General features: G+C 37.5%; 1 protein-coding gene across 7 annotated transcripts in view; it reads left to right on the top strand.

Annotated features, from left to right (window-relative positions):
* The window catches only part of TRPC4 (transient receptor potential cation channel subfamily C member 4), a 219,028-nt gene that overhangs the window by 21,679 nt on the left and 184,393 nt on the right, over positions 1 to 12,956 (top strand). The window lies entirely within an intron of this gene.

A 12,956-nucleotide genomic window follows, 5' to 3' on the forward strand; every position in this document is an offset into this window, starting at 1 on the left:
TGTTTTTTTTTTCCACAATCCCTTCCAGTTTAAGATCTGTTTTAGGCACAATGAGACCCCGTTGGATGGTCTGAGTGAAAATTCATTTAGGTTTGTTCAGAAGTTAGTGTGGATTTAGATGAAATTCTAGACTCAGTGGCTGGTTGGTCATGTCCAAGAACGGAGGTTTCCATTTGTATTTTGGACTGACATTCTTAAACTGTCCCTCAACCCAAAGTCTGATGCCATGGTTGTGACTTTGTTCCTCAACTCTACATCTACCACCATGGGAAGGAGTTTATTGCATGGTCAAAAACAAGCTTCAGGAGAACCCACCTCACAGCCAGGCATCCTTTCCATTGGAATATCTTAAACACAAGCACCCAGATCCGTCCAAGTTGTTGTTTGTATCAATAACTTATTCTTGTTTATTGCTCAGTAGTATTTCATGGTATAGATGAATCACAGTTTCCATGTCAGTTGGGACAATGACATGGATAAGCTAGAAGGCATAGTAATCCAGAATCACATTTCACCTCTGAGCTTCCTTTCTATGAAAGGCCTGAGTCTCCATGGATGCATACTCAACCTCCTTCCCAGGAAGCTCATAGATTTCTTCTAACTGTGGGAATCTAGGTCCTGGCAATGGGCTGTGGTGGGATCTCAGCAGGTGTCCTGTCACATCTGGAGAAAAAGATAATCAGACCTGCTTAAGAGTTGTAGGGTACCATCTGCAGGACTTTAGGCATGTTACGTACACCCAAGATAGTTTTTGAAGAAAGAGCAGATGTTGAGAGTCTCTTAAACTCAGCCTCAAAATATCACCTCATCTCTACTCCATAGATCTATAAAAGCACATTAGTTCTTAATTAATTCTTTCAAATGTCAGTGCTTTCTTTATTCCCCACATACCTTTTATATTTGACAGAAAGTCATTATGCCACTTTTCTTTCATGAGTACTGATGATCAAGACCGCCTTCTCACAGATTTCCCTGGTCTGCCTGAAGTTGTTCTTGGATAATAATTTTAGTAACCTTTTGATCAGCTCCTAACTAGGCTTGTCTTTCTCCAGATGATGGGATGAGGGTGTGTGTGTGTGTGTGTAATGTTGGAGAGACCTACTTTGCTCTGATCCTGGTCTTCTCAGTGGAAACTTCAAGGCCTGCTCACTTCTGTCTGCATCTTGATTTGCCCTCTATCCATGTGCTCTTACAGGCGTCAAGAATGATTATGAATGAATAAATAAGTCAGGAACTTGAATTCCTTCCCCTCCAGTTTTCCTTCACTGTCTGCTATCTCTTTTTGTCATAATGTTCTATGGATGGTGTTGTGATAGCAGTTTGTATACAATGGTTTTTATATTAAAGTTTTTAATGGACAAAAGATATACTGTACATTTTTGCTATTAATAATATTTTTGGTTGACAAATCATAATTTTATGCATTTAAGGTAATCAATATGATGTCTTGATATATGTATACAATGTATAATATCTAGGTCAAACTAATTAATATATTTATCATCTTATTTATCTATCTTCTTCATGGTGAAACATTTAAAATGTCCTCTATTACAGATGCTCCTCAGCTTTTGATGGAGTTATGTCCATCTAACTCATCAACTTATCTAAGTCAAAAATATTATAAGGCTAAAAGGCAATAAACTCATGTAAAGTTGAAAAATCATAACTTGAACAATTGTAAGTTGGAGACCATATGTACTTTGAAATGTATCATACATTATTATTATTAAGTATAATCGCTCTTATGTGCAATAGATCCCAAAACCTTACCGCCTATCTATCTGAAACTTTGTACTGTTTGGTCATCAGCTCCCCATTTCTTTCAGCTTCCATGGTTATCCTCTGGTAACCATCATTCTACTCTATATCTGTGAGTTCAACTTTATGAGTTCACTGTATATATTTGTGGACTTCATAAGGTCCACTTTATCCACCTGTAAGTGAGATCATGCAGTATTTGTCTTTCTTTGCTTGGCTTATTTCACTTAGCATAATGTTCTCCATGCTGTTGCAATCTCCACTTCCCCTTTTAAAATATTTATTTTATTTTCATTAATCATTGAGACGGAATGATACATACTCATGGGGTGCATTGTGTTTTGATACATCTATAAATTGTATATTGATCAAATTAGGGAAATTGGGATATTCATCAACTTAGGACTGCCTTTGCTCCATTCCATAGGTTTGGCATGTTGTGTTTCCATTTTAATTTGTCTCAAGGTATTTTTAAATTTCCTTTTCCTTTTTGATTTACACTATGACACGTTGGTTATTTAGGAGCATGTTGTCCAATTTCCACATGCTTGTGTATTTTCCTAGATTTTTTCCTATTATTGATTTCTAATTTTATATCACTGTGCTCTGAAAAACCACTTGATATGATTTCAGTTCTCCTAAATTTGCTAAGATTTGTTTTGTGACATAATACGTCATCTGTCCTGGAGAATGTTCCATATGCACTTGAGAAGAACATGAATCCTGTTGCTGTTGAGTAGAATATTCTAGATATTTCTGTCAGGTACATGTGATCTAAAGTATAATTCAAGTCCATGTTCCCTTACTGATTTTCTGTCTAGATGCTCTATTTTTAAAAATGGAGTATTGAGGTCCCCTATTGTTATAGTATTGTAGTCTACCTCTTTCTTTAGATAATTTAATAATTGCTTTATATATTTATGTTCTCAGATGCTGGGTGCATATATATATACAATTGTTATCTCTTCTTGGTGAATTAATACCTTTATTATTATGTAATAACCTTTTTTGTCTTTCTAAAATAACATTTGACTTAAAGTCTATTTTGTCTAACTACTCTTATTCTCTTGATTTCCATTTGTGTGAAATACTTTTTTCCAATCATTTCACTTTTAATCTATGTGCACCTGTACTAGTGAAGTGAGTCTCTTACAAGAAAATATGGTTGGATCTTGTTTTTTAATCCATTCAGCCAATCTCTGTCTTTTTATTGAAGAATTTAATCCATTTACACTTAAGGTAATTACTGGTATGTAAGAACTTGTTGCTGGCATTTTAAAATTTTTCTTTTGATTATTTTATATGTTCATTTTCTTCTTCTTCTCTTTCTGTCTTTATTTATGGTTTGATGGTTTTCTGTGGTGGTATGCTTTGAACAATTTCTTTGTGTATTTTGTGCAACTACTGTGGGCTTTTGCTAAGTGTTTACCAGAAGATATCATGTAACAGACTACTTTAAGCTGGTAACAACTTGCTTTTCATTCCATACAAAGATTGTACACTTTCACACCCTCACACATACTTTTTATTAATTTAATGTCAAAATTTACATTCATTTTTGTAATTTGTGTTTCTTAGCAATTTATTGTTGCTGAAATTATTTTTAATAGTTTTGTCTTTTAATTCTCCTAGTAGAGAAAAAGTTGCTTTACACACCACTCTTACAATATTAGAGAATTCTGAGTATGACCACATATTACTTATACCATTGAGATTTTTTTAAATTTTAAAATATTATTTTAATTATTCATTAGTGGCCTTTCAACTCACCTTAAAAAACTACTTTTAGTAATTCCTATAAAGCACGCCTAGTGGTGATGTATGCTCTTAGCTTTTGTTTGTCTGGAAAAGTTTTTGTTTCTTTCTCATTTCTGAAACATAGCTTTATTTGGTAAAGTATTCTTGGTTGGCCATTTCTTTTTACTCCTTCAGCACTATTAATATATAATTCTACTCTCTTTTGGCCTAAAGGGTTTCTGCTGAGAAATCTGCTGAAATCTATATTGTGCCTCCACTGAATATGAGGTTTCTTATCTTTTGCTGCTTTCAGTATTATTTCTTTGTAGTTGATTTTTGATAATGTGATTATAAGGTATCTTGGTGATGTCCTCTATGGGTTGAATGTGATTGGCAACCTGTGACTGAGATGTCTGTACCTGGATGTTGTTGTCTTTCCCCAGATTTTGGATATGTTTAGCTATTATTTTCTTAAATACGCTTTTTAGGCCTTTTTCTCTTTCTTTTTCTTCATGAATTCCTACTATGCAAAAGTTAGTTTGATTCAAGTCAATACTAAAATAATTATCAACATTAGAGGGAGGAGATAGAGAATGATGAGAAGGGATGTTATAAGTGAATGAGGTCCTCATGATTCTGGCAGGACATTGATATAAAAGAGTCTAAGGAGTCATATTAAAAGAGTTTCCCTACAAAGATTATCCTTTATAGTTATTACATTTAATATACCAATTAAATTCAGATTTGTAACTGTCTAAATAGCTTTAAACAAACTCTTTTGAGCACATCTTTGAATAATATTTGTACTAAAGATTTTTAATTTTTTTATTACCCTCCTCATTTGCAGTATTGCCTTTCTGCAGCCCACTGGCTGAAAAAGCTGGAAAGCTGTGCCAGCTACCTAACAAGAGAAACATTAAAAAAGGATAATTAAATAATTGATGTGATTTCTTCTGTAATCAACCTCTATTATATTCAATTTGATTTATCTTCCTGGAGTTTTCACTGACGTAACCGGTAAACAAATTTGCAGAGGAAAACACAAAAAAATGCATATTATTTTCTGCTTGCAAAAATTCTGTTTAGAGTAAAATTTGTGTCTGAAAATTAATTATTGATGATCCAATAAAAAGATCATGTTTCAGACCCAAATGTGATTGCTTTTACAGTAAATTATGGCAGGAGGATAGAATACTTGGTTGATGGAATACTAGGGTTAACAGCATTCGAGAAAAATAATAGCATGATAATTTTTCTGTGATGGACGCTTTCACAGTGTCTTTCATTTGACTTGTTTTAAGCCACCCCAATTTTTTGAAGGGAGTTGATTAAAAGCATCAGATTTGATGCTACATAGATTCCAGTTTGAATCTTGATCCTCTTATTCGTGAGTGAGTAACCTAGTATAAGTTACCTAAATCTCTAACCCCCAGGTTTCTCAACTATAAACTAAAACTAAGAATATCCATCTGGGCCGAGACGGGCGGATCACGAGGTCAGGAGATCGAGACCATCCTGGCTAACACGGTGAAACCCCGTCTCTACTAAAAAATACAAAAAAACTAGCCGGGCGAGGTGGCGGGCGCCTGTAGTCCCAGCTACTCGGGAGGCTGAGGCAGGAGAATGGCGTGAACCCGGGAGGCGGAGCTTGTAGTGAGCTGAGATCCGGCCACTGCACTCCAGCCTGGGCGACAGAGCGAGACTCCGTCTCAAAAAAAAAAAAAAAAAAAAAAAAAAGAATATCCATCTGACAGTTCAGTTGGTAAGATACATAAAATAAATCACAATGCTTGGTACATAATGATCCCTCATTAAATGATGGGACAATAGCTAATGATTTATTATTGAAACCAAATTATTAAAATTAAGTTAAAGCTCGCAGGTTGTTTCCTAGTTGATTGACTGTAACTTTTTCATTGATACCATGTTCTCTTTAATGACTAGAGACATAGATTAACCCTGGATGTGCCTGAATTATAAAACGAGTAATGTCCTTGAGTCCAACCATGGTATCTAAGCTTTAAAGAAAGGGATGTGACTGGAGTACAAATTTGGAGGCCAGGAACTCATCACCTTTACTATAGTCCTCACCACCTGGTTTTCGGTAGAGCAAGGATCCCGCAAAGTGGGAGAGCTGAGGAAAAGCAGGCACATGATGATTCTAGGAGGGAATGCGAATAGCTAGAAGGTATCAAGGCATCCTGTTGGTGGAAATCTCTGGGAATTCTTCTTGGTACTGCCCTAGTAGCAATAAAATACCAGTACTACTACTTGTCAATACTGATGGAGCATATACTATGTACTCACTACATTGAAATCTTTCTGCATATTATTTAATGCTTTTTTTTATTTTTTTAACTTTTTATTTTTATTTATTTATTTATTTTTTTATTATACTTTAAGTTCTAGGGTACATGTGCCTATCGTGCAGGTTTGTTACATATGTATACTTGTGCCATGTTGGTGTGCTGCACCCATCAACTCGTCATCACCCATCAACTCGTCATTTATATCAGGTATAACTCCCAATGAAATCCCTCCCCCCTCCCCCCTCCCCATGATGGACCCCGATGTGTGATGTTCCCCTTCCCGAGTCCAAGTGATGTCATTGTTCAGTTCCCACCTATGAGTGAGAACATGCGGTGTTTGGTTTTCTGTTCTTGTGATAGTTTGCTAAGAATGATGGTTTTCAGCTGCATCCATGTCCCTACAAAGGACTCAAACTCATCCTTTTTTATGGCTGCATAGTATTCCATGGTGTATATGTGCCACATTTTCTTAATCCAGTCTGTCACAGATGGACATATGGGTTGATTCCAAGTCTTTGCTATTGTGAATAGTGCCACAATAAACATACGTGTGCATGTGTCTTTATAGCAGCATGATTTATAATCCTTTGGGTATATACCCAGTAGTGGGATGGCTGGGTCATATGGTACATCTAGTTCTAGATCCTTGAGGAATCGCCATACTGTTTTCCATAATGGTTGAACTAGTTTACAATCTCACCAACAGTGTAAAAGTGTTCCTATTTCTCCACGTCCTCTCCAGCACCTGTTGTTTCCTGACTTCTTAATGATTGCCATTCTAACTGGTGTGAGATGGTATCTCATTGTGGTTTTGATTTGCATTTCTCTGATGGCGAGTGATGATGAGCATTTTCTCATGTGTCTGTTGGCTATATGAATGTCTTCTTTTGAGAAATGTCTGTTCATATCCTTTGCCCACTTTTTGATGGGGTTGTTTGTTTTTTTCTTGTAAATTTGTTTGAGTTCTTTGTAGGTTCTGGATATTAGCCCTTTGTTAGATGAGTAGATTGCAAAAATTTTCTCCCATTCTATAGGTTGCCTGTTCACTCTGATGGTAGTTTCTTTTGCTCTGTAGAAGCTCTTTAGTTTAATTAGATCCCATTTGTCAATTTTGGCTTTTGTTGCCGTTGCTTTTGGTGTTTTAGACATGAAGTCCTTGCCCATGCCTATGTTCTGAATGGTACTACCTAGGTTTTCTTCTAGGGTTTTTATGGTATTAGGTCTAACATTTAAGTCTCTAATCCATCTTGAATTAATTTTCGTATAAGGAGTAAGGAAAGGATCCAGTTTCAGCTTTCTACTTATGGCCAGCCAATTTTCCCAGCATCATTTATTAAATAGGGAATCCTTTCCCCATTTCTTGTTTCTCTCAGGTTTGTCAAAGATCAGATGGCTGTAGATGTGTGGTATTATTTCTGAGGACTCTGTTCTGTTCCATTGGTCTCTATCTCTGTTTTGGTACCAGTACCATGCTGTTTTGGTTACTGTAGCCTTGTAGTATAGTTTGAAGTCAGGTAGCGTGATGCCTCCAGCTTTGTTCTTTTGACTTAGGATTGTCTTGGCAATGCAGGGTCTTTTTTGGTTCCATATGAACTTTAAAGCAGTTTTTTCCAATTCTGTGAAGAAAGTCATTGGTAGCTTGATGAGGATGGCATTGAATCTATAAATAACCTTGGGCAGTATGGCCATTTTCACGATATTGATTCTTCCTATCCATGAGCATGGTATGTTCTTCCATTTGTTTGTGTCCTCTTTGATTTCACTGAGCAGTGGTTTGTAGTTCTCCTTGAAGAGGTCCTTTACATCCCTTGTAAGTTGGATTCCTAGGTATTTTATTCTCTTTGAAGCAATTGTGAATGGAAGTTCATTTATGATTTGGCTCTCTGTTTGTCTGTTACTGGTGTATAAGAATGCTTGTGATTTTTGCACATTAATTTTGTATCCTGAGACTTTGCTGAAGTTGCTTATCTTAAGAGCATGATATCAGATGTACCTGAGTCCATCTCAGCTCTATCTCTTAGTAGCTGTGTCACCTTGGATAGATTATGTAATTCCTCAAGGACTCTGTTTCTTCTTCTATAAATGGGGAAGTATTCTTGATAGTTATAATCATGCACAGAGGTACTGAGGCTTAAGTAAAACTCAAGACCTCCCAGCAAAGCAAGGATATGCAAATGCAGAATATGGTTTTAGGTGTGCATATTCTTAACTTTCCTTTAATGCTTCTCTCTAGAGAAAAGTAAGAATATACCTAACATATGATACATAGAGAAGTGAATATTGTGTATATTGATTTGAGTCAGGGCATGTAAAAGGTAAATTTAGTACAATGGAATCATTTTGATACTTTCACTTTTAAAATAGGTAAAAATTCTAAATATTTACTTACAAAAAAAAGAAATCATCTGAGTTATTTCATTCAAATAACATATTTTAGTAATTACTAAGTGCAAAATAGTATTTATATGGACTGTGTGAACAAGATCACTTAAGAAAAAATATATCCTGTGGTCAACTTTAACTCTGCCTTTGTGTCTTGTACTTCAGTGTGTCTGTTTTTATAAAAGAGTCTAGAATCAAAATCTGTGACTGTCAAACTGTAGTTCATCAGATTGCTAGGCTACGCCCCAGAGTGTTGGATTAGTGGGTGAGAGGTAGAGCATGTGAATTTGCATTCCTAATAAGTTCCCAGGTGACACAGATACTGCTGATCTGGAGACCACACACTAAGAACAGCTGGCTCAGATCAATAGTTCTCTATCTTAATATTGCGGTTTTTCTATGTGGTTGGATATGAAGTTTGGAACATGTGTTAGTTCATTTTCACGCTTCTGATAAAGACATACCCGAGTTCACGCTTCTGATAAAGACATACCCGAGACTGGGCAATTTACAAAAGAAGTAGGTTTAACGGACTTACAGTTCCATACGGCTGGGGAAGTCTCACAATCAGGTGGAAGGCAAGGAGGAACAAGTCACGTCTTACATGAATGGCAGCAGGCAAAGAGAGAGAATTCATTCAGGGAAACTCCTCTTTCCGAAACCATCAGCTCTCGTGAGACTTATCCACTATCACAAGAACAACATGGGAAAAACTTCCCCCCATGATTCAATTACCTCCCACTGGGACCCTCTCACAGCATGTGAGAATTCAAGATGAGATTTGAGTGGGGACAAAGCCAAACCATATCATTCCACCCCGGCCCCTCCCACATCTTATGTCCTCACATTTCAAAACCAATCATGCCTTCCTAACAGTCCCCCAAAATCTTAACTCATTTCAGCATTAACTCAAAAGTCCACAGTCCAAAGTCTCATCCAAGATAAGACAAGTCCCTTCCACCTATGAGTCTGTAAAATCAAAAGCAGGTTAGTTACTTTCTAAATACAGTGGGAGTACAGACGCTGGGTAAACACAGTCATTCTGAATGGAAGAAGTTGGCCAAAACAAAGAGGATACAAGCCCCATGCAAGTCTGAAATCCAGTGGAGCAGTCAAATTTTAAAGTTCCAAAATGATCTCCTTTGACTCCATGTCTCAAATCCAGGTCATGCTGATGTAAGAGGTGGGTTCCCATGGTCTTGGGCAGCCAAGCCTTTGCAGGGCACAACTTCCCTCCTGGCTGCTTTCACGGCCTGCATTGAGTGTCTGCAGTTTTTCCAGGCAATGCTGCAAGCTGTTGGTGGATACACCATTCTAAGGTCTGGAGGAAGACAGCCGTCTTCTCACAGCTCCACTAGGTGGTGTCCCAGTAGGGACTCTGTGGGGGATCCCACCCCACATTTCCCTCCTGCACTGCCCTAGCAGAGGTTCTATATGAGGGTCCCGCCCCCGTAGCAAACTTCTGTCTGGGCATCCAGGTGTTTCTGAAATCTAGGTGGAGATTCCCAAACCCCAGTTCTTGACTTCTGTGCACTGGAAGGCTCAACACCATATGGAAGCTGCCAAGGCTTGAGGCTTGCATCCTCTGAAGCCATGGCCCGAGCTCTATGTTGGCCCCTTTCAGTCATGGCTGGAGCAGCTGGGACTCAAGGCACCAAGTCCCTAGGTTGCACACAGCACAGCAACCCTGGCCCTGGCCCACTAAACCACTTTTTCCTCCTAGGTCTCTGGGCCTGTGATGGGAGGGGCTGCCATGAAGACCTCTCACGTGCATTGGAGACATTTTCCCCATTGTCTTGGGGATTAACGTTTGGCTCCTTGTTATTTATGCAAATTTCTGTAGCCAGCTTGAATTCCTCCCCAGACAATGGGATTTTCTTTTCTATCACGTTGTCAGGCTGCAAATTTTCCAAACTTTTAGGCTCCATTTTCCTTTTAAAACTGAATACCTTTAACAGAACCTAGTGCTTTGCTGCTTAGAAATTTCTTCCACCAGATACTGTAAATCATCTCTCTCAGGTTCAAAGTTCCATAAATCTCTAGGGCAGGGGCAAAATGCCACCAGTCTCTTTGCTAAAACATAACAAGAGTCACCTTTACTCCAGTTCCCAAAAATTTCCTCATCTTCTTCTGAAACCACCTCAACCTGAATTTCATTGTCTATATCACTATTAGCATTTTGGGCAAAGCCATTCAACGAGTCTCTAGGAAGTTCCAAACTTTCCCGTATTTTCCTATATTCTGAACTGCCCCAAACTGTACCAAACTCTTCCTGTTACCCAGTTCCAAAGTTGCTTCCACATTTTCAAGTACCTTTTCAGCAGTGTCCCACTCTTGGTACCAACTTACTGTATTATTTTATTTTCATACTGCTGATAAAAATATACCCAAGACTGGGTAATTTACAAAAGAAAGAGGTTTACTGGGCTTCCAGTTCCACATGGCTGGGGAAGCTTCACAACCATGGCGGAGGGCAAGGAGGAGGAAGTCACATCTTACATGGATGACGGCAGGCAAAGAAAGAGAACTCGTGCAGGAGAACTCCTCTTTATGAAACCATCAGGTCTTGTGAGACTTATTCACTATCATGAGAACAGCATGGGAAAGACTTGCCCCCATGATTCCATTACCTCCCACTGGGTCCCTCCCACAACATGTAGGAATTTAAGATAAGATTTAGGTGGGGACAGAGCCAAACTATTTCGGTACAAATAATTCATTATTAATTATAAACTAGAAATTTTGAGAAAATATGTAATTAAATGTTAGAACATATTTGTATTTATCCTTGTTATATTGTTCCTGATGGATTAACCAATATATTGGGAATTGTGCATAGGAATATGCTGCACATACTAATGTCATGCACCTTATATGTTGATTCTAAAAATAAGCTTGAGAGTAGCTAGGATACAAAACATTTGTTATCTTCCTCTTTTTTTTGGCTACTCACTTATACTTTTTATCTTTCTTTGTCACTGTCATCTCAAAGTTTCCAGTGACTTCTGCTACAGTCACTGCCTGCACATGTCTTCCTTTCTCTGCTACTCCTGTCAGTATCTTGGGTGTTCTCAGTAGCCGCAAAGAGAGAGAAGGAAGAAAGACATGTGACAGGATATGGAAGAATAAAAAAACCTGTGGTGTTTGTACAGCATCATAAAGATGCAAGAGCAAGAAAGATGCAAGTAACAAGATGCTGCACAAGAGTGCAGGTAAAGCATGTTGCCTTTAGCAGAAAGAAACATACATGAACCTTTAATATTAGAGAGAGAAATGGCTGTGAATGGGGGACACTGGACAGTCATAGGCCATATTTTACAATGAATGCCCTCAGAAGGAGGAATTAGTAATTTTTTGAAGGTATGAAGTTAAAATTAAAAGTTATTAAGAGCCACCGAAGGGAATGAAACAGCCAGCTGACTGAAGCAAGTAAAACTGACTACCAGCTTTAAAAGGATAATTGTTGCTAGAAAACAGGTTTCATACAGGCGAACATTCCAATGTGTTTTTATTTTGTTTTGTTTTGTTTTTCTTCCATCAACAATATACAGGATGATTAAAAAAAAAAAAAAAACAAGCCAGGCCTGCTGGTGGTTCATGCCTGTAATCCCAGCACTTTGGGAGGCCAAGACAGGCAGATCTTTTGAGGCCAGGAGTTTGAGACCAGCCTGGCTAACTTGGTGAAAACCCATCTCTACTCAAAATACAAAAATTAGCCAGGAATGGTGGCACATGCCTATACTCCCAGCTACTTGGGAGGCTGAGGAAAGAGACCCAAGATCACTTGAACCCAGGAGGCAGAGGTTACAGTGAGCCGAGATTGTGACACTGCACTCCAGCCTGGGGTGACAGAGCAAGACTCTGTCTCAAAAAAAGTAATAAATAAATAAATAAATGGAGAGTAAGATAAACTCAAGGTTGATCCAAGTGTGCTGGAGAAACTAGAGTACATCTCATTTACTGTACTCATCTAAAGGTGCTGTCATGGAAACTGTGTCAATGAGAAGACTCGGAAAACTTAACATAATAACTATGGCAAGAACATATTCTTGCCTGTCAGAATTTAGTTGGGAATTTATGAGTAAAGTAATCTTTTTCAATGTAACAAGTGTGTGTGGTTTAGAGTTCATAGACAAGAATTTCTTTGAAATAGCTTGATCATTTTTGACCCACTTTCAGTAATATAATTCACACATAAAAACCCAGTGGGCAAACTTTTGATTCTTTAATTTACTAAGCAGGAATTTTCCTTAACTAAAAACATAAAATAATCAAAATCAATTGAAAGTACATCTGACTTAAAGTATTCAAAAACAACGCATAATTTAGGTTAGGAAACAGAATTTGGAAGGATGGGTAAGAGTCAATATTGTATTCAGAGTCTTGAAAAGAAGGTAGCTATATAGAACATTTATAAAACTGTGTTTACGTTTTAAGTGAAATATGTGCTGAAATTTCTGTAATACCTGGGACAGATAGACTATTGACATGAACTCATATCTCAGTTTCCGAATATGTCACCTAAATGAACTAAATTTATGTGGGAAATGCAAATATAACATGAAGATAAACAGTATTCCAGTGAATAAAAAATATTAAGTATCATGATTTATGAGCTTAGTTATAGAAAATGTAAGTATAACTGCTACACTTCTGCTATACTTGGTAGTGGTTTCTTGTTTGAAGATAAAACTGTACTGTCAGACTACTCTTCTTGGCTAAAATACAAGGACAGTAAAAAAATTTAAAAACTATAGCTTCCTTTTT

Source organism: Trachypithecus francoisi, unplaced genomic scaffold (genome assembly GCF_009764315.1).
Source record: "Trachypithecus francoisi isolate TF-2019V2 unplaced genomic scaffold, Tfra_2.0 Contig01461, whole genome shotgun sequence".
In the NCBI taxonomy this organism is placed as follows: domain Eukaryota; kingdom Metazoa; phylum Chordata; class Mammalia; order Primates; family Cercopithecidae; genus Trachypithecus; species Trachypithecus francoisi.